Source organism: Furipterus horrens, unplaced genomic scaffold, assembly GCF_987537825.1.
Source record: "Furipterus horrens unplaced genomic scaffold, mFurHor1.1.pri manual_scaffold_8, whole genome shotgun sequence".
NCBI lineage: Eukaryota > Metazoa > Chordata > Mammalia > Chiroptera > Furipteridae > Furipterus > Furipterus horrens.
The window spans coordinates 51143276-51163770 of NW_028327178.1; the positions used below are offsets into that span (position 1 = coordinate 51143276).

The 20495-nt window shown below is 38.7% G+C and overlaps 1 protein-coding gene across 2 annotated transcripts in view; it reads left to right on the plus strand.

Moving 5' to 3' along the window:
- Positions 1-463: 463 nt before the first annotated feature.
- RALBP1 (ralA binding protein 1) overlaps positions 464-20495 on the plus strand; it is a 67856-nt gene continuing 47824 nt past the window's right edge. The window contains exon 1 of one of the 2 annotated variants that reach the window (XM_090285809.1): positions 464-660. The gene's annotated coding sequence lies outside the window, so the exon portion shown is untranslated. The remainder of the gene's footprint in view (positions 661-20495) is intronic. The other variant, XM_090285808.1, reaches the window with a different exon arrangement.

Sequence of the window (20495 nt, forward strand, 5' to 3'; positions counted from 1 at the left end):
TGGTAAAGTATACTGAAACAGGCTTATGGAAGAGGTCCAAATTTGGGGAGGAACAGAAATTTGCTTTCGGATATAATGAGTGAAACATTCAAGTGGAAACATCTGTTGCAGAGTTGGGTGTGTGGGTTTGGATATTCGATGACAGCAGGGTACATCCCATTCAGTCCTCCAAGACCAGGAACTGCGCAAGCGTTCGCAGAAGACCAGCGGAGCGGGTTGTCTCTCGCGCTCCCTCAGGCTCCTCAGCTAATTTATGAGCCGCAGGAGGCCCGGTTCTTCCTGGATGTTGTAGTGTGCTTCCTCGACCAAGGGGTCTCCTGTAGATTGGGCGCTGGGTTTCCGAGAACTACGTCTCCCAGCGTACCCCGCGCGAGAGCACCGGGCGTTTGCCCTTATGAACCTCAGCCGTCAGTGCAGAGTGGAGGACCCGGGAAGTTGGCTGTAGCGGGAGGAGGGAATGCGCTTGCGCGCTGGGCCGGCTCGTCCTGTTTCGTCCCAATCATTGTAAACAGGCGGACGCTGGGGCGGGGTGAGAATGGGGCGCCCGAGGCCGGCCAGGGACGCAGTGCAGGAGGCAGCTACGGTGGCTCCGGCGGCAGCGTGAGAGCGAGGAGGCGGTGGCTGAGGCTGGGGTGGGCGGTCGCGCGGCGGCGGGCACAGGTTAGTGAGGGGTAGCGTTGGCGTGCGGGGGTCGCAGTGATGCGGCCATCCAGTGCCTGAGGAGCCCTCTCCGCATCCGCCTGGCGGCCGTGTCTGTCAGGCAGCCTGCAGGGCTGGGCGCTGGTTGCGCGCGGGGCTGGAGTTGGGGGTGGGGGGCGTGGCTGTCCCTAGTGCGGGTCCTTCCCGGGCAGGCTTTTCCTTAGTTCTCGCCCTCTTTGCTGTGTGTTCCTCACACTTGCCGGCCGAACCTCCCTCATGGCAGCCGCATTTGTAATTGGGTGCTCCCGGGGTCTGGAGGAGAGTCAGGAACCGAACCCCTCCCCACTTGGAGCTCCAGGCCTCGGGGCAGCTATTGAGCACTTCGGAACGGAAGAGAGGAGACTCAATCTATTATATAATCATACTATTTTCTGAGCGCACCCGAAATGTTGACCCGTCTCCAATGTTTGTCCAGTGGGCTAGGAAAAGGCTCTTGCTATTTTCCACCGCTAACTTGTAAGCAGTGGGGCTCCTTGGGGTGCTGCGGGGCTCCTTGGGGTGCTGCGGGGCTCCTTGAGGTGCTGCGGTCCTTAGTTCAGGTTTCAGTGGGAATGGATGAATAGATCTGGGATTGAGAGTTACTATCACAACTCATTTTCAAGTGTGCTTGTGCAAAAACGCTGTTATTGGGGTGAGCTTTTTTTGGAGGGGGCTTATCCTTATGAGAGTGAAACAGGTTTTACAAACTATTACACACCTTAGTTTTATCTGAAGTAATTATGCTATTTCAAGTTTGGGGATTCATTACTACACAGCCTTCCTCTTGAGCAACCGTCATTATTTCCCTAGGGCCTAATAGAATTCTTGAAGATAATTAAATTGTTAATTCGAGATCGCTTGAATGTGCGTGTAAAAGAAGTACAGTTGTTTGGACATTGAGTTAACACACCTAACCTCATTCGAAAAGCTTTCACTGAATTTTTTGTTTGTGGAGTGAGCATGTCCAATGCTGGATCACTTTGAGTAGCATTCCATCATACTTGGCAGTTATTCACAAAATATTTAAGTGGTGATAAGGAATGGACCCACTTTTGATTTGTGATCATGGAGGCAGCACTTCTAAGTGGGACGGTGAGTGAAAGAGGTAACCTTGCTCTCTGCCTTTTGAGTTATCTTAGTGATTTGGTAATTACTTTCTGAGTATTTTTCCGAAGATGAGTAATTGCTATAAGCTGTATTGGTAGTAGGAAGGAAGTTAGTGCTGTTCCCACTTTTCAAAGTGACCCATGGATTTAAGTGGAGTAGGCTAATTGAATAGTAATGGTTGAGAATTATTTAAACATTCTCAAGCAGTGTGACTTAACTTTAAATGCTCGCTCTTCAAAACAGCATTTCTCACTTTAGATCTTTCAGGGACCATTTCTTCCCTAATTTAGAAAAATAGAAGTGGTATCAGAAAATGCATATTAACTTTAATTTGTATAGTTGTGTTTGCACTGTTTGGTTGGCCAGGAGAGATTGGGCCCTGAACGTAATCCAAGACTATTCTTTTTGAAAGAATAACTCCAATAGAAACTTATGTTTGTATATGTGGTAAGAATAAGGGAAAATGTGGATCAGTCATTGTAGAGGAATTGCTGTGTAGCAGGTACTATGCTAGATGAAGAGAACTTACAGATGGATAAGACAGTGCCCCTGCTTTCAGGGTGGTAGGACTTTTATCTCTTATTTGAATTGTCTGTAATATGCTTTTAAGATTACTTTGATTGGAGAAAGTATGGGGGTACAGTGAGTGTAGAAAGGAGAGGGAGGTAGTGGTCAGTTTCTTAAGGGAAGAGAGAGTTTGAGGGAGGGGACAGTAGTAATGAAAAAATATGTATAGAAGGGGATGAAAGCAGTAAGGATAAAGGCATAGAAAGGATGGGCATTTAGGTAGAAGGAACAGTGTGAGCAAAAGCACAGGAGTCTAAAATTATACACAGTGAGTTGTAGGATTTGCAAGTATAGCTAGTGAAAAGTATAGGGTGGTGTCTAAGACATGAAACAGGGGAGGTAGGCAGAGCCTAATTATGGATAGTCTTGTATACCATTGGAGTGATTTCAACTTGACCTTGTAAGCAAATATCTGTAGACAGGATAAACAAGAGAGGCCTAAACTAGCCCCACCCATTTTAACTCCCTGCTGTGTGTTAAGCATTATATTAGGTTCTTTATATAATGTCCTTAAACTTAGGGAAGGCTAAGGCATGACTAAGGAAGAAAATGAAAAGGAAGGAATGTATGACAGAGGGAAACTTTATTATAAGTAGCAGAAGATGAGGTTGCACAAATAGATCCTCAAGTATGCATGCCATTCTAAGAGTTCTAGAGTTTTTTCCCCTTTAGATGATAATAGAGTTTATGGATTTTAATCAGGAAAGGGTCATGATAAAGTTTTATTTTAGAAAGATCATTCTGGTATTGTGGAGTATAAATTTCAGAAGGGATAGAGGGAAGATAAGGCAGGATGCAGAAAGAGTTTTTATAATTGAGGTGACAATAAGGGCCTAAATAAAGGTAGTGTCAGTGGAGACACAGAGGAGTAGGTTAATACCACAAATACTAAAGGGTATTGGGTTGGACAAAAAGTTTGTTTGGTGTTTTTCTGTAAGATGGCTTTAGTAGAACTTAGTTGTCTTTTAACTTCATTCAAAACAATTTTGTTAGGTTGTATTGTGGCAGCTGTCATGAACGTGCCTTTAAAAAAAACATCAAAATTGGTGAATTTTTGTGTATCCATTTTCTTATTGAAGATGGAAGAAAATATACAACATTTTCAGCATATTGTGCTTTATTCAGGAAAGGTAAAAACGCAACTGAAACGCAAAAAAAACCCAAAACGATTTGTACAGTGTATGGAGAAAGTGTGACTGATTGTGTCAAAAGTGGTTTGCAAAGTTTTGTGCTGGAGATTTCTTGCTGAACAATGCTCCATGGTCAGGTAGACCAGTTGAAGTTGATAGCAATCAAATCAAGACGTTAATTGAGAACAGTCAGTGTTGTTATACCACGTGGGAGGTAGCTGACATCCTGAAAATATCCAAATCAATAAACTTACTGGTGAAAATAAATAATGTGTCTTTTATTTTATGGAAAAAACCATGTGGACTTTTGGGCCAACCCAGTAGAATTCATAGAATTCAGTAACAGTTGGATTTGGGGAGTAAGAAATAATAGGATAAGGTGACTTGGATTTTAATTTGAATGATTGAATATACAATGGTAAAGTATACTGAGACAGAATTCTGGAAGAGGTCCTAATTTGGGAAGGAACAGTATAAAGGGGGGCCAAAAAAAACCACAAAAATTCATTTATAAAAAAATTGTGTACAGTAGTCCTCCCTATACGTGGCCTCTCTGTATCGTGGGATTTTTAAAAATATTATATTTAATTTTTTATCGCGGATTTTTCACTATCCCGGGATTTTGCGGTACTGTATACGTGTGTTGTTAAAGTTACGTAGGTTTAAGAGTGTAGAATATGTTTAAGAACATAAGTAGTGTTTATAAAAGTGTGGAAAAGGTTAATAAGGAACTGGGAATGGTTTATAAGTGTGTGGGAAGGGTTTATAAAGCCTTAAAATATATATAAATACTAAAATAAGTGTAAGGTTCCTACTTCGTGGATTTTCACCTATCGTGGAGGGGGGATGTCTAGAACGTAATACCCATGATAAGTGAGGGAATACTGTATTTATTCTTACATGTTTAAACTTAAGTCACCTTCAAAGTACTATCCATTTGATGTAATACACTCAGCAAGAGTTTTCCGCTGCTCAAAACAGTTCTTGAACTCCTTGATTTTGATGCCTTTTAGTGCTTCTGTTTTTTGTTTTACCTCTTCCACATAGGCAAAATATTTCCCTTTGAGGACTTATTTCATCCAGGGAAACCAAAAATATTGTTTGGGGCAAGAACTGGTGAATAGGGAGGGTGGAGCATGGGTGTGGTGCTGTTTTTGGTCAAAAACTGCTGAACACTCAGCAGAGTGTGGATAGGTGTGCTCATAAATCACTCATCATGAAATGGGCAAACATACAAAGAGTCTTCAAAAAAATTTCACTTAAGCTCAATGTGCCTCTCACAACAGCACCAGTTGGTACACAGATACAGATGGGTTCCTAGAACACTCACCTAGCGGGGGAAGCTTGTGCTGTAAGGAGCCTGCCCTCCAGAAGAAAGTTCTATTTTCTCTTGGGTCCTCCCTTGTATTTTGCTTTTGGATATATTGAGTGGAATTTATGAAACATCCAGTGGAAACATCTGCTGCAGTGGTCAGTGTGTGGGTTTGGAGTACAAGAGAGATCTTGATAAAAGAATCATCAAGTTATATATATTATAGGGGGGAGTTGAAACCTTTGATTTAGGTAACACTGCATAGGAGGAGTTTACTGTTGGAGAATAGTTCTGGAAATAGTACATGGACAACAACAAATTTAAAGCCAGATAGAGGAAGAACTGGGAAAGGAAATTCCCAAGTGTTTCAAGATGTAGAGAAATCATAAGAAAATGTCATAGAAGCCCAAATGGGATCATTTCAAAAGGAAGCTATATTTCATAACTGAGTCTAGAAAAAAAGAAAAGAAAAAAAAAAAACCTACAAGTGCTTTGAAAACTTTAGTAAAATATGGATTATTAAGGGTCTTGAATTTGATAACAGCATTTTGTAGCATTCTACTTAATATTAACAATTGGGAAATAAGCTAGGTTTCATTGAATTGAGGAATAATTGGAGGTCAGAATGTGAAGCAAGCAAATTAATTACTTCAAGAACAAATCTTAACTGTGATAGGAAGAATAGAAGGAGGTGTTAGCAGGCGGTAATAAAGGATTAAAGGAGGGACTTTTTTTTTTTTTGACATGGCAAAGACTTGAGACTGCTTTTTTCTTAGAACAGCTTTGTTGAAATATAATTACTATAACATAAAATTCATCCTTTTAAAGTTGACAATTCAGTGGTTTTTAGTGTATTCACAGAGTTGTGCAACCATCTCCCTGATAAATTTTAGAACATTTTCATTACTCCAAAAAAGAAACTTATTATCAGTTGCTCACCATTCCCCCTGCTCCCACCCCACTGGCATTCACTAATCTATTGCCCATTCCATGTAAATGGAATCAAATACATGATCATTTGTCACTGACTTCCTTAACATAAGGTTTTCTAGGTTCATCCATATTATAGTATATAGCAGGACTTCATTTCTTTTTATTGCTGAATAATACTTTGTTGTCTGATTATACCACATTTTGTATATCCATCAATTGATGAACATTTAAGTAGTTTCTACTTTATGGCTGTTATGAATAATGCTGGTGTGAATATTCACGTGCACATTTTTGTGTGGCTATATATTTTCATTGTTTCTGGGTATAGACCTAGGCATAGAATTGCTGGATCATATGGTAACTCTTAGTTTAACATTTTGAGGAACTGTCAAACTTTTCCAATGCAGCTGAGTTATTTCACTATTTGGTATAAGGATTCTAATTTCTCTACATCCTCACCAACACTTATTTTCTGGTTTTAAAATTTTAGTTCCTCGTGGGTATGAATTGGTATCTCATTGTGGGTTTGATTTGCATTTCCCTGGTGGCTGATGATGTAGAACATCTTTTCAGCATCATGAGAATCAGCTTTTCCCATTTCTGCAAAAAAGGCTGTTTAAATTTTTATAAAGTTTGTATTGAATCTATGAAGATCACTTTGAGTTAAAGAAATACCTTGCTGTCTTAACAGGATTGAGTCCTACATTCATTAAAAAGGATGTTTTTCTCATTTATTTAGGTATTCTTTAGTTTCAGGAATGGTTTGAGTTATCACTGTATAAACAAAACTTTTTTGGTTTATTTCTATTTTATTATTTTAGATGCTATTGAAAATGGAATATTTTAAATTTCATTTTTGGAATGTTCATTGTGGTATGTGTATATACAGTTGTATCTTTTGGGGTGTATCTTCCCCACTCAGCCACTTTACAACTCTGTTTTAGCCTTCATTTCCTGTTTGTGAAAGGGTCAAGGTCATCCAGAGGTGAGAGTGTAGGGCCTTTTCAAATAGTAAGAGAAGTGGCTTATCACACACAAGGGATCCATAATAACATTGACCGCTGACTTATCAGAAACCATACAGAACAGAAGACAGTAGGATAACATAGCCAAAGTATTGAAAAACAAAACAAAACAAAACAAAAAAAAAAACCAAAACCTGTCAACCAAGTATTCTTTATGTGGTAAAATTCCTGGGTACACACACAGCTTTAGGCACACATGTTGCCTTTAGATTCCCAGGACTTCAGCGAAGTCCTTATTCCCCCAAGCATTTCATTGCTTAGCCATTCATCTTAAGGTTTTTGGTCAGTGTTTGCCCCAGCTGTTTGTTCAATCCATTGCTTTAGGCAGCAGCAGTGAAAACATTTGTCTGTAAATGTTTCAACAAACATTTCTTATGCCCCATAGTGGGTTTAGCTTTGGGGGAGTTCTGTACCTGTACTGGAAATGTGGGCTGTCATTTTTAAGACTGCCACTGATCTGGGAGCCCAGGATAGGACTAGAGTAAGTTTAATGCCACAAAGCTAGATGATTTAGCTCTCCCTGGATTGCTTTAAGCTTTCATGGCAGGGTGGGCTTTTGGGGTTCCTTCGCCAGCATCACTTCATCTTCTTATTTACTACATTTATTTTTAGGCTACCTATATCACTATAATTCAGGTGAATTTCTTGTAGATAGCATATACAATATTTCCTTTTTCTCTGTGCTTTGCTTTGTTTTTAAAGAATTTTAGATGCTTATAGAGGTGCAGTAGAATAAAGGATTTTTGGCCATAAAAAACAGTGCTGGAATAAGCATCCTTTTACTTACATCTTTGTTTACTTTTGGGGCATAAGGTTTAATAGTGGAATTGCTATGTCAGAATATTAATTTTTGATAGGCGTTGCAAAATTGCCCTTTTACATATGTCAGTTTAAACTTTTACCTGTAGTGCATGAGGGTGTCTCTTCATACCCACCTCAATATTGACTATCAAACTTGTTCATCTTTTGAAAATTGGGGGATGAGAAAGAACATTTTAATTTTCTGTGCTTTTGTTTCTTTAAAAAAAATTTAATTTCTTTTTAGAGAGAGGAAAGGGAGAGGGAAAGAAAAAGAGGAAGAGAAACATCATTGTGTGGTTGCCTCTTATGCACCCGCAACTGGGGACCTGGCCCGCAGCCCAGGCATGTGCCCTGACTGGGAATCGAACTGACCTTCTGTTTCACAGTTTGGCATTCAATCCAATGAGCCACACCAGCCAGGACTGCTTTTGTTTTTTGTTTTAATATCTTTTTTTGCATGCTTTTCTGTACCACTTTGTGCTTTTATTTTTCTAAAATTAATTTTGTGAAATTTTTGTCATGTCTGGTGCTAGTATTCCTTTTTACAAATTTTTTTTCTTGGCTTTTAAAATTTGTTTATAGTGTTTTTAAGATGTACTTAAGATTTTCTAAAGATCTTTTCAAATGGAGAATCGAGGAAAGAAAAAGCAGTAAAATTTTTCCTTTATTAGATTCTTACATGGGGAGGTGGTGGTATAGTTTAGAAAAACTCAGGTTTTGTCTAGATATTTTTATACTCTTGCTTTTGTATAGTTAATAGCATAATTAAATATTGACTGATAATTATTATAACTGCTTGGTACCTACTGTATACCAGGAATATCATTTTACTTAATCTTGGCAATACCTTGTCAGACAGATGTCAATATTCTGTTTTATAGATAAAGAAATCTAGTTAAAATCTACAACTGTGTTACAGACAGAGCTAAGATTTGAATCAGGACCATCTGTCAGACTCTAGAACCTGTATACTTGTTGTTTACCAAATTATCTCTTCATCAGGCTATTTCCCAGTTTCTTTACAGAGGGATGGTGGCCTGGGGGAGACAGAAATGATATTGTGTTTTCCTTAGCCATTAAAGATAGTGCTGAAGGTTTAATAACTTAATATTTTTGTATATTCTTCCAGAGGTGTTTTATACACATATGAACAAAGGTATGTATATATAAACATGTATGCATTCTATTCTAAATAGTCAAAATGTAATACATGGGGTAAGATAACCAGTATTTGTTGAGCACTTAATGTGTACCAGGCACTAGGCCTGTTTCTTTACATTTGTGTGAAGTCCTTCAAACTGATGACCTGCAAAGGTTGTACAGATATTTAAATATGAAGCTTCTTTTTAAAATTTTTTTATTTATTTATTTTTAGAGAGATGGGAAGGGAGGGAGAAAGAGATAGAGAGAAACATCAGTATGTTAGAGAAACATAGATCCGTTGCCTCTCGCACGCCCCCATCCGGGCGAGCACTTGACCTGCAACCCAGGCATGTGCCCTGACCAGGAATCTAACTGGTGACCTTTTGCTTTGCGGGATGATTCCCAACCCACTGAGCCACACCAGTCAGGGCTTAAATATGAAGCTTTTGTTTAAAAGGTTATTTAAAAATATAATAGAACTTCTTTGCAGTCGCTTTCGGAGTTGATACCATGATGTAGTGAAGCATGGCAGTTCATTATCAATTGAAGGTTAAATGAATTCAAAAGAACTAAAAATTAAGAGCCAGAGATTGTGACGGGTTGAGATTGAAACTACATATAATTGCCATTGTTTAAAAATGGGGTGTGTTTGTTATAAAAACAATGTTTTTGTGTGACTAACATTTTCTAAATTGAGATCTTTCACCAATTTGCTAGTGATAGGTGCCATTAGGTAAATATATTTGGGTAAGGAACTACTATCTTGAGATAAAAAGGAGGAGGGAGACAAGGTAAGAAAGTTTCCCCTCCTCCTTACTAGGAAGAAAGCTTCAAAAGGAAAATTCATAAATTGAAGTTGTTATTTTAAGGTACTAACCATTCTGTAGTTCCTTCCAAAGAATCAAGAACTTTGACTTTCTGCTTAGGAAAATTATGGGAAAAGAAAGTATGAATATAAAACTGAAGAAAAAGCTCACCGAAGTCTATTTTGTTATCCTATTATTAATTGTAATAAACACTTGAAAAGCAGACGATACAATTCTAAGTTTTTCAGCTTAGGTTAGCATTTTAAGAAAATGAGCATATTATGACATTAGATTTTGTTTCCTCAGTTTTTCTAAGATTACTTTGTTTTTAATTAAGACTTTATTTTTTTAGGGCATTTTTAGGGTCATAACAAAAGTGAGCAGAAAGTACAGAGATTTCCCATCTACTCTGTTCACCCAGTCCCATGCACAGCCCTCCCCCATTATCAACTTTCTTCACGAGAGTGGTACATTTGTTGCAGTTGAACGTAGTTTACATTACAGTTCACTTTTGGTGTTGTATATTCTATGGGTTTGGTCAAATGTATAATGACATCTATTCATCATTATGGTATTACACGGAGTGTTTTTACTGCCTGTTCATCCCTCCCTCTTCTTCCTCCTTGCCAACCGCAAAAACCATTGATCTTTTTTAACTGTTTCCAGAATGTGATATAGCTGGAATCATACAGTATGTGACCTTTTTGTTTTATTTTATTTTTTTTATCATCATTGCTTATAGAGAGGAAGGGAGAAAGGAAGGGAGAGGGAGAAACATCCATGTGAGAAAAAATTCATCAGTTGGTTTCCTCCTGTATTCACCTGGACCAAGGATTGAACCCACAACCCTTCAACTATGGGACTATGTTCCAACCAGCTGAGCCACACCAGCCAGGGCAGTATGTGGCCTTTTTAGATTGTCTTTCATTTAGTAATATGCTTTAAGGCTTTGTTGATGTAAGAAACATCTAGACCTATAGAAAATTTTGTAAGAGTTTGAGCCAAACTGATGACATAGGTTGCATGATCTCAAATGCTTGGGTGTGTAACAGTTTTGTACCTTCTTTTATGCATTTGAAATTAAGGAGGGAACATAAGATTACATGGAGGTGGGAGAAAGCAAGGTAGGGATTGCATTATAGGATAGTTAACAGGATAATGGGCTTGAGTGTGGTTATTTCACAGGTGTGTTAACCTAGATGCACAGAAACAATGGATAGGGCTTGCTTAAGGCAAAGATAATCCTTTTAGTAAAGAAGTTATATGCCTGGACATGAATACCCACTATGACCTGCTCAGTTACTTTTCTTTTTATTTTTTAAAAATTATTTATTTCTTTATTTTATTTTTAGAGAGTGAGGAAAGGAGGAAGAGAGGGAGAGAAACATCACTGTGTGGTTGCCTCTCACTCGCGCCCCCAACTGGGGACCTGACGTACAACCTAGTAATGTGCCCTGACTGGGAATCGAACCAGCAACACTAGGCTCGCAGGCCTACGCTCAATCTACTGAGCCACAGCAGTCAGGCAGTTAGGGGAGGTTACTTTTCATAGAACCTCCCTGCCCTCCCCCCCCTTTTTTTTTTTTTTGCCCAAAGGTCCTCTTTGTCTTATTAATGCTGGATAATATTCCATTGTCAGGAAGTACTGGTTTGTTTATCCATTCACCTACTGAAGGATATCTTTGTTGCTTCTAAATTTTGGCAATTATGAATGAATATACATAATGCTATAAATTAGCTGTTATAATCATCATGTGCAGTTTTTTGTTTTTGTTTTTAATCCTCACCTGAGGATATCTATTGATTTAAGAGAGGAAGGGAGAGAGAGAGAGAGAGAAGCACCAATGTGAAAGAGAAACAGTGATTGGTTGCCTCCCATAAGGGCCCTAACTGGGGATTGAACCTGCAACCTAGGTGTGTGCAACCTTTTGGTGTACAGGGTGACACTCCAACCAACCGAGCTACCCAGCCAGGGCCAAGTTTTTGTATATACGGAAGCTCTCAGTTCATTTGGGTAAATACCAAGGAGTGTGATTATTGGATCGTATGTTAAGACCGTGTTTAGTTCTGCAAGAAACTGTCAGAACTCTTCCAAAGTGGCTGACCATTTTGCATTCCTACTGCAATGAGTGAGAGATCCTATTGCTCCAGTCTCGTCAGCAATTGGTGTTCTCAGCGTTTTGGATTTTGGCTTTTCTAATAGATGTGTTGGTAACTTTTTTTTTTAATGTTTAAAAAAATGTTTTTTAAATTATAAAATATTGAGCTGTAGTTGACATATAACATTAGTTTCAGGTGTACAACATAATGATTTGATATTTGTATATGTGTTGTGAAATGATCACCACAATAAGTCTGGTTAACATTTGTCAGCATACATTGTAACAAAAATTTTAAGAAAAGTAATTTTTAAAATCTGTAGATTTACCAGATTCATTGTTTTAATTTGCAGTTCCCTAATGTGGACCATCTTCTCATACGCTATTTTATATTTCATATCTCTTTTTTGGTGAGGTGTCTGTTTTTATCTTTTGCCTATTTTTAAAATTGGTTTGATTTCTTATTGTTGAGTTTTAAGTGTTTTTTGTACATTTTAGATAGCAACAGTCTTTTATCAGATATGCCTTTTACAAATATTTTTTTCCCGGTCTGTGGTTTGTCTTTGCATTTCTGGTCTTAATTCTCTTTTTCTGTTTGCTTTTTCCTCTCTTTTTTTGCAGAGTATTAACTAAAGAACTAACTTGTATGACCTATAGATTTTGAGGCATAATCAGATTAAGGTTTTGTTTGTTTATTATTTCAAGGCTGTTTGTTGTTTGTGTTCTCTCTTTTGTGTGTGATATTAGCAGCCTTTGATAATTATTGCCAGTATCCATTTTTAAATTGCTTATCAAGTGGTGATAGTCTTTCATTTCTTTTTTCAAACTGTAAAGATAATTTATTTATAAAGTCACATTATTACAGTAACAATATTATACATAATAATTTATTATTTTACTTTCAAATAACTAAAATTAATGGTTTATGTGTGTCTGCTGGATACTCCACAGATCTGAAAAATAATGAAAGAAAACTTCCCTAATTTGGTGAAGGAAATAGACATGCAAGTCCCAGAAGCACAGAGTCCCAAGGATGAACTCAAACCAGTATTATATGAAATGTTAAAAGGCCTGTTTAAGAAGTAGAAAGAAAAAAAGACCAAAAATATGAACATCAAAATGGCAATAAATACGTATTTATCAGCAATTAAATCTAAAAAACAAAATAAAAAAGAACAGAAACATTCATAGATGCAGGAAATATTTTTATTTATCAATGCACTCATCTACAGATGGGCACTTAAGCTATTTCCAGCATTTGGCTAATGTCAATAGTGCTGCTATGAACATAGGATGCATAGGGTCTTTTGAATTGGTGTTTCAGGATTCTTTGGGTATAATCCCAGCAGTGGAATCGCTGAATCAAAAAGCAGTTCCATTTTTAGTTTTTTGAGGAAATTCCATATTGTTTTCCATAGTGATTGCACCAATCTCATTCTTACCAACAGTGCACTAGGGTTCCCTTTTCTCCACATCCTTGCCAGCATTTGTTGTTTGTTGATTTGTTAATGATGCGTGTTCTGACCTGTGTGAGGTGGTATCTCATTGTGGTTTTAATTTGCATCTCTCTGATGGCTAGTGATGTTGAGCATCCTTTCATATGCCTATGCGTCCTCTGTATGTCCTCTCTGGAGCACTGTCTGTTCAGGTCTTTTGTCCATTTTTTAACTAGATCGTGTGTCTTCCTGGTGTTGAGTCACATGAGTTCTTTATATGTTTTGGAGATCAGTCCCTTGTCTGAAGTATCGTTGGCAAATATATTTTTCCATATGGTTGGTTCCCTTTTCATCTTGCTGATGTTTTCTTTTGCTAAGAGAAACTATTTAGTTTGATGTCCCATTTGTTTTATTCTTTCCTTTATTTCCCGTGCCCAAGGAGATAGATGGGTGAAAATATTGCTTGCATGGCATATCTGAAATTTTACTGTCTTACATTTTTCTCTAGGACTTTTATGGTGTCGTGGCTTACATTTAAGTCTTTATTGATCTTGAGTTTATTCTGGTGTATGGCGTATGTTGGTGGTCTAGTTTCATTTTTTTTGCATGTACCTGTCCAGTTTTCCCAACAACATTTGTTGAAGAGGCTATTTTCACTCTAATTTATGCTCCTGCCGCCTTTGTCAAATACCAATTGACCTGGGTTTATTTCTGGGCTCTAGTCTTTTCCATTGATCTATATGTCTGTTCTTATGCCAGTACAAGACTGTTTTGGTTATAGTGGCCTTGTAATATAGTTTGATATCAGGTATTGTGATTCCTCCCACTTTGTTCTTCTTTCTCAAGGTTGCTGAGACTATTCAGGGTCTTTTTTGGTTCCATGTAAATTTTTGAAAGATTTGTTCTGCCTCTGTGAAATATGTCATTGGTATTTTCATAGGGATTGTGTTGAATGTATAGATTGCTTTGAGTAGTATGGGCATTTTAATGATGTTAATTATTCCAATCCATGAACATGGTATATGCTTCCATTTATTTGTATCTTCCTTAATTTCTTTCTTCCGTGTTGTGTAGTTTTCCAGGTATAGGTCTTTTACCTCAAGTTTATTCCTAGGTACTTAATTTTTCTTGTTATAATAATGGGATTTTTTTCTAGTTTCTATCTCTGATATTTCATTGTTGGTATACAAAAATGCCTTCGATTTCTGAATATTGGCTTTGTATTCCACTGTTTTGCCAAATTCACTTATTAGATTGAGTAGTTTTTTGGTGGAGCCTATAGGGTACTCTATGTACACTATCATGTCGTCTGCAAATAATGACAGTTTTATTTCCTCCTTTCTAATTTGGATGCCTTTTATTTCTTTTTCTTATCTGATTGCTGTAGCTAGAACTTCTAAAACTATGTTGACTAGAAGTGGAAAGAGTGGACATCTTTGTCTTGTTCCTGATCTTAAGGAGAAATATTTCAGTTTTTGCCCATTGGGTATGATGTTGGCTGCAGGTTTCTTGTATATGGCCTTTATTATGTTGAGGTATGCACCCTCTATTCCTGTTTGCTAAGCGTTTTTATCATAAATGGGTGCTGGACTTTATCAAATGCTTTTTCAGCATCTATTGATATGATCATGTGATTTTTGTCTTTCATTTTGTTTATGTGGTGTATTACATTTATTGATTTGTGAATATTAAACCATCCTTGCATCCTTGGAATGAATCCCACTTGATTGTGTTGTATGATCTTTTTAACAAGTTGCTGTATCCGTTTTGCCAATATTTTGTTGAGGATTTTAGCATCTATGTTCAACAGCAATATTGGCCTGTAGTTTTCTTACTTTGTTGTGTCTTGACCTGGTTTTGGAATTAGGATAATACGTACTGGCCTCATAGAAAGTTTCAGAGTCTTCTCTCTTCTTGGATTTTATATGACCTTTGTTGTAAAATCTATTTTGTCTGATATAAGTATTGCTATCCCAGCTATTTTCTCATGTCTGTTTGTTTGAAATATTGTTTTCCGTCCCTTCACTTTCAGTCTGTATAGGTCTTTTGTTCTGAGGTGGGTCTCTTGTAGACATGTTCTCTTATCCATTCAACTACCCTATTTCTTTTGATTGGAGCATTCAGTTCATTTACATTAAAGGTTATTATTGATAGCTACTTATTCATTATTGTTTTCCACTTTGTACCTGTGTTCTTCTCTCTCTCTCTGTTTTTTCATCTTCTTAAAGTAGACTCTTTAGCATCTCTTGCAATGCTGGTTTAGAGGAGATGTTTTCTTTTAGCCTCCTTTTGTCTGGGAAACTCTGTATTTCACCTTCCATTTTGAATGAGAGCCTTACTAGGTAGAGTAGTCTTGGTTGTAGGCCTGTGATTTTCATTCTTTTTTTTTTTTTTTAATTTTTAAAAATATGTTTTATTGATTATGCTGTTACAGTTGTCCCAATTTCTTTCCCCTTTGTTCCCCTCCACCCAGTGCCCTTCCTCCCTCAAGTTGTCCCCCCCCTTAGTCCATGCCCATTGGTTGTGCATATAGTGCTTCTTAACATCTTCCTATCTACTCTACTCCCTCCTACTATGCTTCTTAATTCCTGTACCATCTCCCTCCCTTTCCCGTCTTCCCCCTATCCACTAACCTCCCCCAAAATGTTCCCCATACCTATAATCTTTTCCCACTCTCATTGCCTACTTAGTTAGCTTTTGTTTCGATTTCCTAGCTTCTGTTTATTGTTGGTTGTTGTGATACAGTTTTCATTTTAATGTTCATAGTTTTGATCCTCTTTCTCCTAAACAAGTCCCTTTAACATTTCATATAACAGTGGTTTGGATCTGATGAACTCCTTCAGTTTTACTTTGTCCTGGAAGCACTTTCTCTGCCATTCTATTTTGAATGACAGCTTCACTGGACAGAGTAATCGTGGTTATAGGTTTTTGCTTTTCATTTCTTTGAATATTTCTTGTCAGTTCCTTCTTGCCTGCAGAGTTTCTTTTGAGAAATCAGCTTATTGGGACCCCTTTGTACATATTTCTCTTCTTCTCTTTTGCTGCTTTTAAGATTCTCCCTTTATCCTTAATTTTTGACATTTTGATTATAATGTGTCTTGGTGTGGTTCTTCCTGGGTCCAGTTGTTTTTGGAACTCTTTGCTTCCTGGACCTGTAAGTCTATTTCCTTCCTCAAGTTAGGGAAGTTCTGCTTCATTAATTTTTCACATACTTTTTCAATTTCTAGTTGTTCTTCTCCACCTTTTGGCAACCCTATGATTTGGATGTTGGCCCATAGGTTTCTGAGCCTCCTCATTTTCCTCACTTTTCATTTCCTCTTTCTGCACTGGTTGACTATTTGTTCCTTTTTCTGTGTTCTGATTTGTTGATTTGATCCCTGGTTTTCTTTCCCTCAACACTAGTTTCGTATGTGTTTTCATTCATTTCAGCAGGACTAGCCTTCATTCCTTCCTTGTCTCGTTTAAGATCTGCTGTTAGGTCTGTAAGCATATGTATAACCAAAGCTCTGAACTGTGCCTCAGAAAGATTGCCTGTCTGCTGCTTCGTTAGATTAGATATTTGCTGTCTGGTCAGCTGCGTCACTGGGATCTCATCATGATCTGTGCCACCCTGACAGTTTTGTGTTTACCTTTGCTTCCTGGGCAGGGCTGTCACACCTCCTATGCTGTAGAGCTCGTGCACAGGTTACTACCGGGCAACCCTTCTTATCACACTGGTGCTTTTTGTAGGGGCAGGCGTCGAAGATGGATTCCTGCCGTTTACACTCCGCTGAGAGACTGGAAGCCTCCTCCTCCGTACCCACGTCCTCTGGCCCTCACAGTCTGAGGCAATGGGGGTCTGCCTTCCCTGGTGTTGGAATCGCGAGCTGATGGGTTTGGTCTGCAGCCGGGGGTGCTCCCCAGGCACTTGCTGCCTCCCTTTAAATATGGGTGTCTGTGCTTACCGCCATCCCACCGCCACTGCTGCCACCGGCACAGCTTCACCTCTCCTCCCCGGCTTCGCCCCTCCTACCTGTCTGGACGAACACCACTTCTTGATAACTTCATACATTGGACTTCCATGTAGCTTTATTTTCTGGAAGTTCTGGTTATTTCTGGTTTTGCGGTAGTTGTATTCCTTCTTAGTTGTGGAGGGAGATGGTGCGTGTCAGTCTAGTCCCTCATCTTGGCCAGAAGTCTCTAGGCCTTTGATTTTCATTGCTTAGAATATTTTTTTCCATTCCCTTCTGGCTTGTAGTGTTCCTGTTTAGATATCAGCTGATAGTCTTATCAGAGCTGCCTTGTATGTATTAGTTATTTCTTTCATGCTTCCTTTAGGATTCTCTCTTTGTCTTTGAATTTTACCATTTTACTTATGATGTGTCTTGGGGTGAACCTCCTTGAGTTCCTCTTGTTTGGGACCCGCTGTGCTTCCTGGGCTTGCCTGACTTTTTCTCTCATTAAGTTAGGGTAATTTTCTGTCATTACTCCTTCAAACAGTTGTTCTGTCCCTTGCTTGTCTTCTTCTCCTTCTGGTATCCCTGTGATATGGATATTATTACATTTCATGTTGTACTGCAGTTCTCTTTAACCATCTTCATTCTTTTTCAGTCTTTTTTTCGTTTTGTTGCACTGTCTGGGAATATTTTTTTATGTTGTCCTCCAGCTTGCTGATCCAATACTCTGCTTCATCTAGCCTGCTTTTGATTCCTTCTACTGTGTTTTTCAATTCAGATATTGTATTCTTCATTTCCTCCTGGCTCTTATTGATAGTTTCTATGTCCTTTTTAATGCTGGTGTAGTTTGAAGTAAGTTCCTCGTATCTTTCCTGGAGTTCTTTGTAGTTCCCCTATAGTTTTTTTTAGTTTCCTCTGAGCTCGCTGAGTTCAGTGAGCTTCCTTATAACCATTATTTTGAATTCCATGTCTGATAGTTTGCTTGCCTCTATTTTGTTTAACACCCTTTCTGGGGATTCTGCCTTTCCTTTCGATAAAGGGTTGTTTCTTTGTTTCCCCATTTTAGGTGACTCTTCTTGTTTGTTTCTGCTTGTTAGATTGATCTTCTTTGACTTCCTGTCTTGGTGGTGTGACCTTCTGTGGTGGGAGACCTGTGGAATTCAGTGGTGTAGTTTCCTTTGTTTACTGAACTTGATGCTCTTGTGATGCCCTTTATGCTGTTTTTGTGGGCTATCTGGTTGTACTTGGGTTTGGTTGTTGTGTTGATCTTTGGTGGGTCCTTTCCTCCAGCTAGCTGACTGAGAGTCACTCTGCCCACCACATCCTGTATAGTATTGTAGAGGCACTGCGAAAACAAAACTACACAACCCAGGCAAGAAACCTACACCCACAAAAATAACCCCACCCACAATCATAATCAACAGCAAATGGGTCAGTATTAATAAAGATATAAAGAGATTAAGACTATTATACCAAAGGAAAAACAGATAGGAGTTAATGGAGAGAAAAATGATTTTTGAGAGTGAAAAGGGAGGAGCAAAAGAGTAGCGCGTAGGGACAAGGCAATGAGAGAAATATTTACATTATGTGGAAAAAAGGGAGGGAAGAAGGCAGAATGAAGTATGAGAGGGGAAGTGTATAGTATTAAGTTTAAACAGAAGTTTTAAAATATATGTATAATGAGAGAAAACAGAAACAAAAGAAAGAAGAATAAAAAATAGGAACTAAATGGGAGAAAAAGTTTCACCACAGCACTACTGACAACCAACGAGCTAAGATTATTATAGGTGGGATGGCTATAAGAGGGAAGAAGGAAAAGCGTAAGATGTCTAGAGGAAAGAGAATGATTTTGTGATGCTAGAGGTAGAAGTTATACTAAGAGTGAGGAAGAAAACCAGGCTAAGACAGGGAAAAATCCAAATTTAAAATGAGAGAAGGAAAGCTGCAGGAAGGTACAAATCGAGTTGGAGAGGTGGTCAATAAGATTTGAGATTTGAAATAGCAAAATAGTGAAGATGTAGGAATAAAATTGCAGAAATGCCACAACTCCCACCATATCCAAAACCATTGAGCAAAGACCGATCAAGGTGGTGAGAAAATAAGTGTATTTTATGAACAGGAAAAAGAATGTGAGATAACTAATGACAAGAAAATGATTTTGAGAGGCTGGAAAGGGGAGAAATAATGAGGTCAATGAAAACAAGTCATAGCAAGAGATAAGATAGAATTTAAAAGAAAAATAAGAGGAGGAAATTAGATAGTAAAATGGAGTAAGAGAAGGGAGGAGCAAAATATGAGATTTGAAATAAACTATAATATAAAAACTAGTGACTTAAAATGCACAAACTGGGAGGACAAGAAATGAATGTTAAAGAGCTATGCAGAAGAGAAAATAACTCATGAAGAAGACTGCTGTAGAATTAGTCTCAGTAGTATCTGTTTTTATCACTTTGTTTTCTTTTTGAATCTGTCCCTGGTCAAAATCCCATGGATTTCATAACTTCCTTTCTGGCTGGTTGTGAGGAGATCTAGCTGGATGTTGAGGCTGTTGCTCTCTTGTTTGGCGGCTTTGCTGAACTCTTACAATAGCCCTCCCCTCTGAGCCATGCTGGGTCAGGTCCCTCCCACTGGTCCTGCAGTGCACTCTAGCCCTCTGCATTTTTGTTAGCAGAGCTGCTGTGACTGCATGTAGGCCTGTGAACCCAGAGTCCCTGCCAAGTCTTGGGTCTTGCCTCAGTTCTCCTTCCAAAAGAGTCTCTGTGTGGCCCCGACGCTGCAGCCCTAGTCCCTGGGGGCCTGTTCTCCGTATGCTCCCAATTTCCAGAAATCACACAATGTCATACAGTCAGGGCTGGCGTCTGTCTTCCTGAGCCTCTGACAGTTTCATACAAAGTTTCTCACTGGACCTTCTCGGATGGCAGAATGAAGCTGGGAAGAACCCCTGCGGTGATACAGTAACACTGGGCAGTGGCGGAGAGCTGGTTTTGATCCTTCCAGAGATCTTCAGTGTACCGCGGGAGCGCAGTTTCTAAGGCCCACACCTCCCCGGCCTCCTCGCCTCCGCCCAGTAGCTCACAGTTACTGAGCCAATCCGCCACTGCCCCTACATGGTGCAGTCAGAAGCATTGGGCTTAGCAGCCCTGGCAGTTCTGCTTAGAAAGAGTGGGCCACTGGTTTTTGCCCATTCCCGTATTGTTGCCATGCTCTTGTTCCTGCACACTTACAGCCGCTCTCTGCTTTGTGTTTTTACTCCAAAGTCTGGTCTGCGATGGGAGTAAGTAGACAGGACTGCTAGCTACTCTGCCGCCATCTTTCCTTTCTCCCTAGTAGAGTTTTAGATTAGAGACTTTTAATTTACAAATGATTTTAAAAGCCTTAAGAATGAGGAAAAGCTGGTTCTAGTTAATTTCAGCCTGGTAGTTATTAATAAAGAACATTTATAAAATGTTTAATTTGTTTAACTTAAAAACCAGTTGAGCCATTTGTTTTCTGTGTTAGGCCTTTTTCTGTGTAGATATAATCA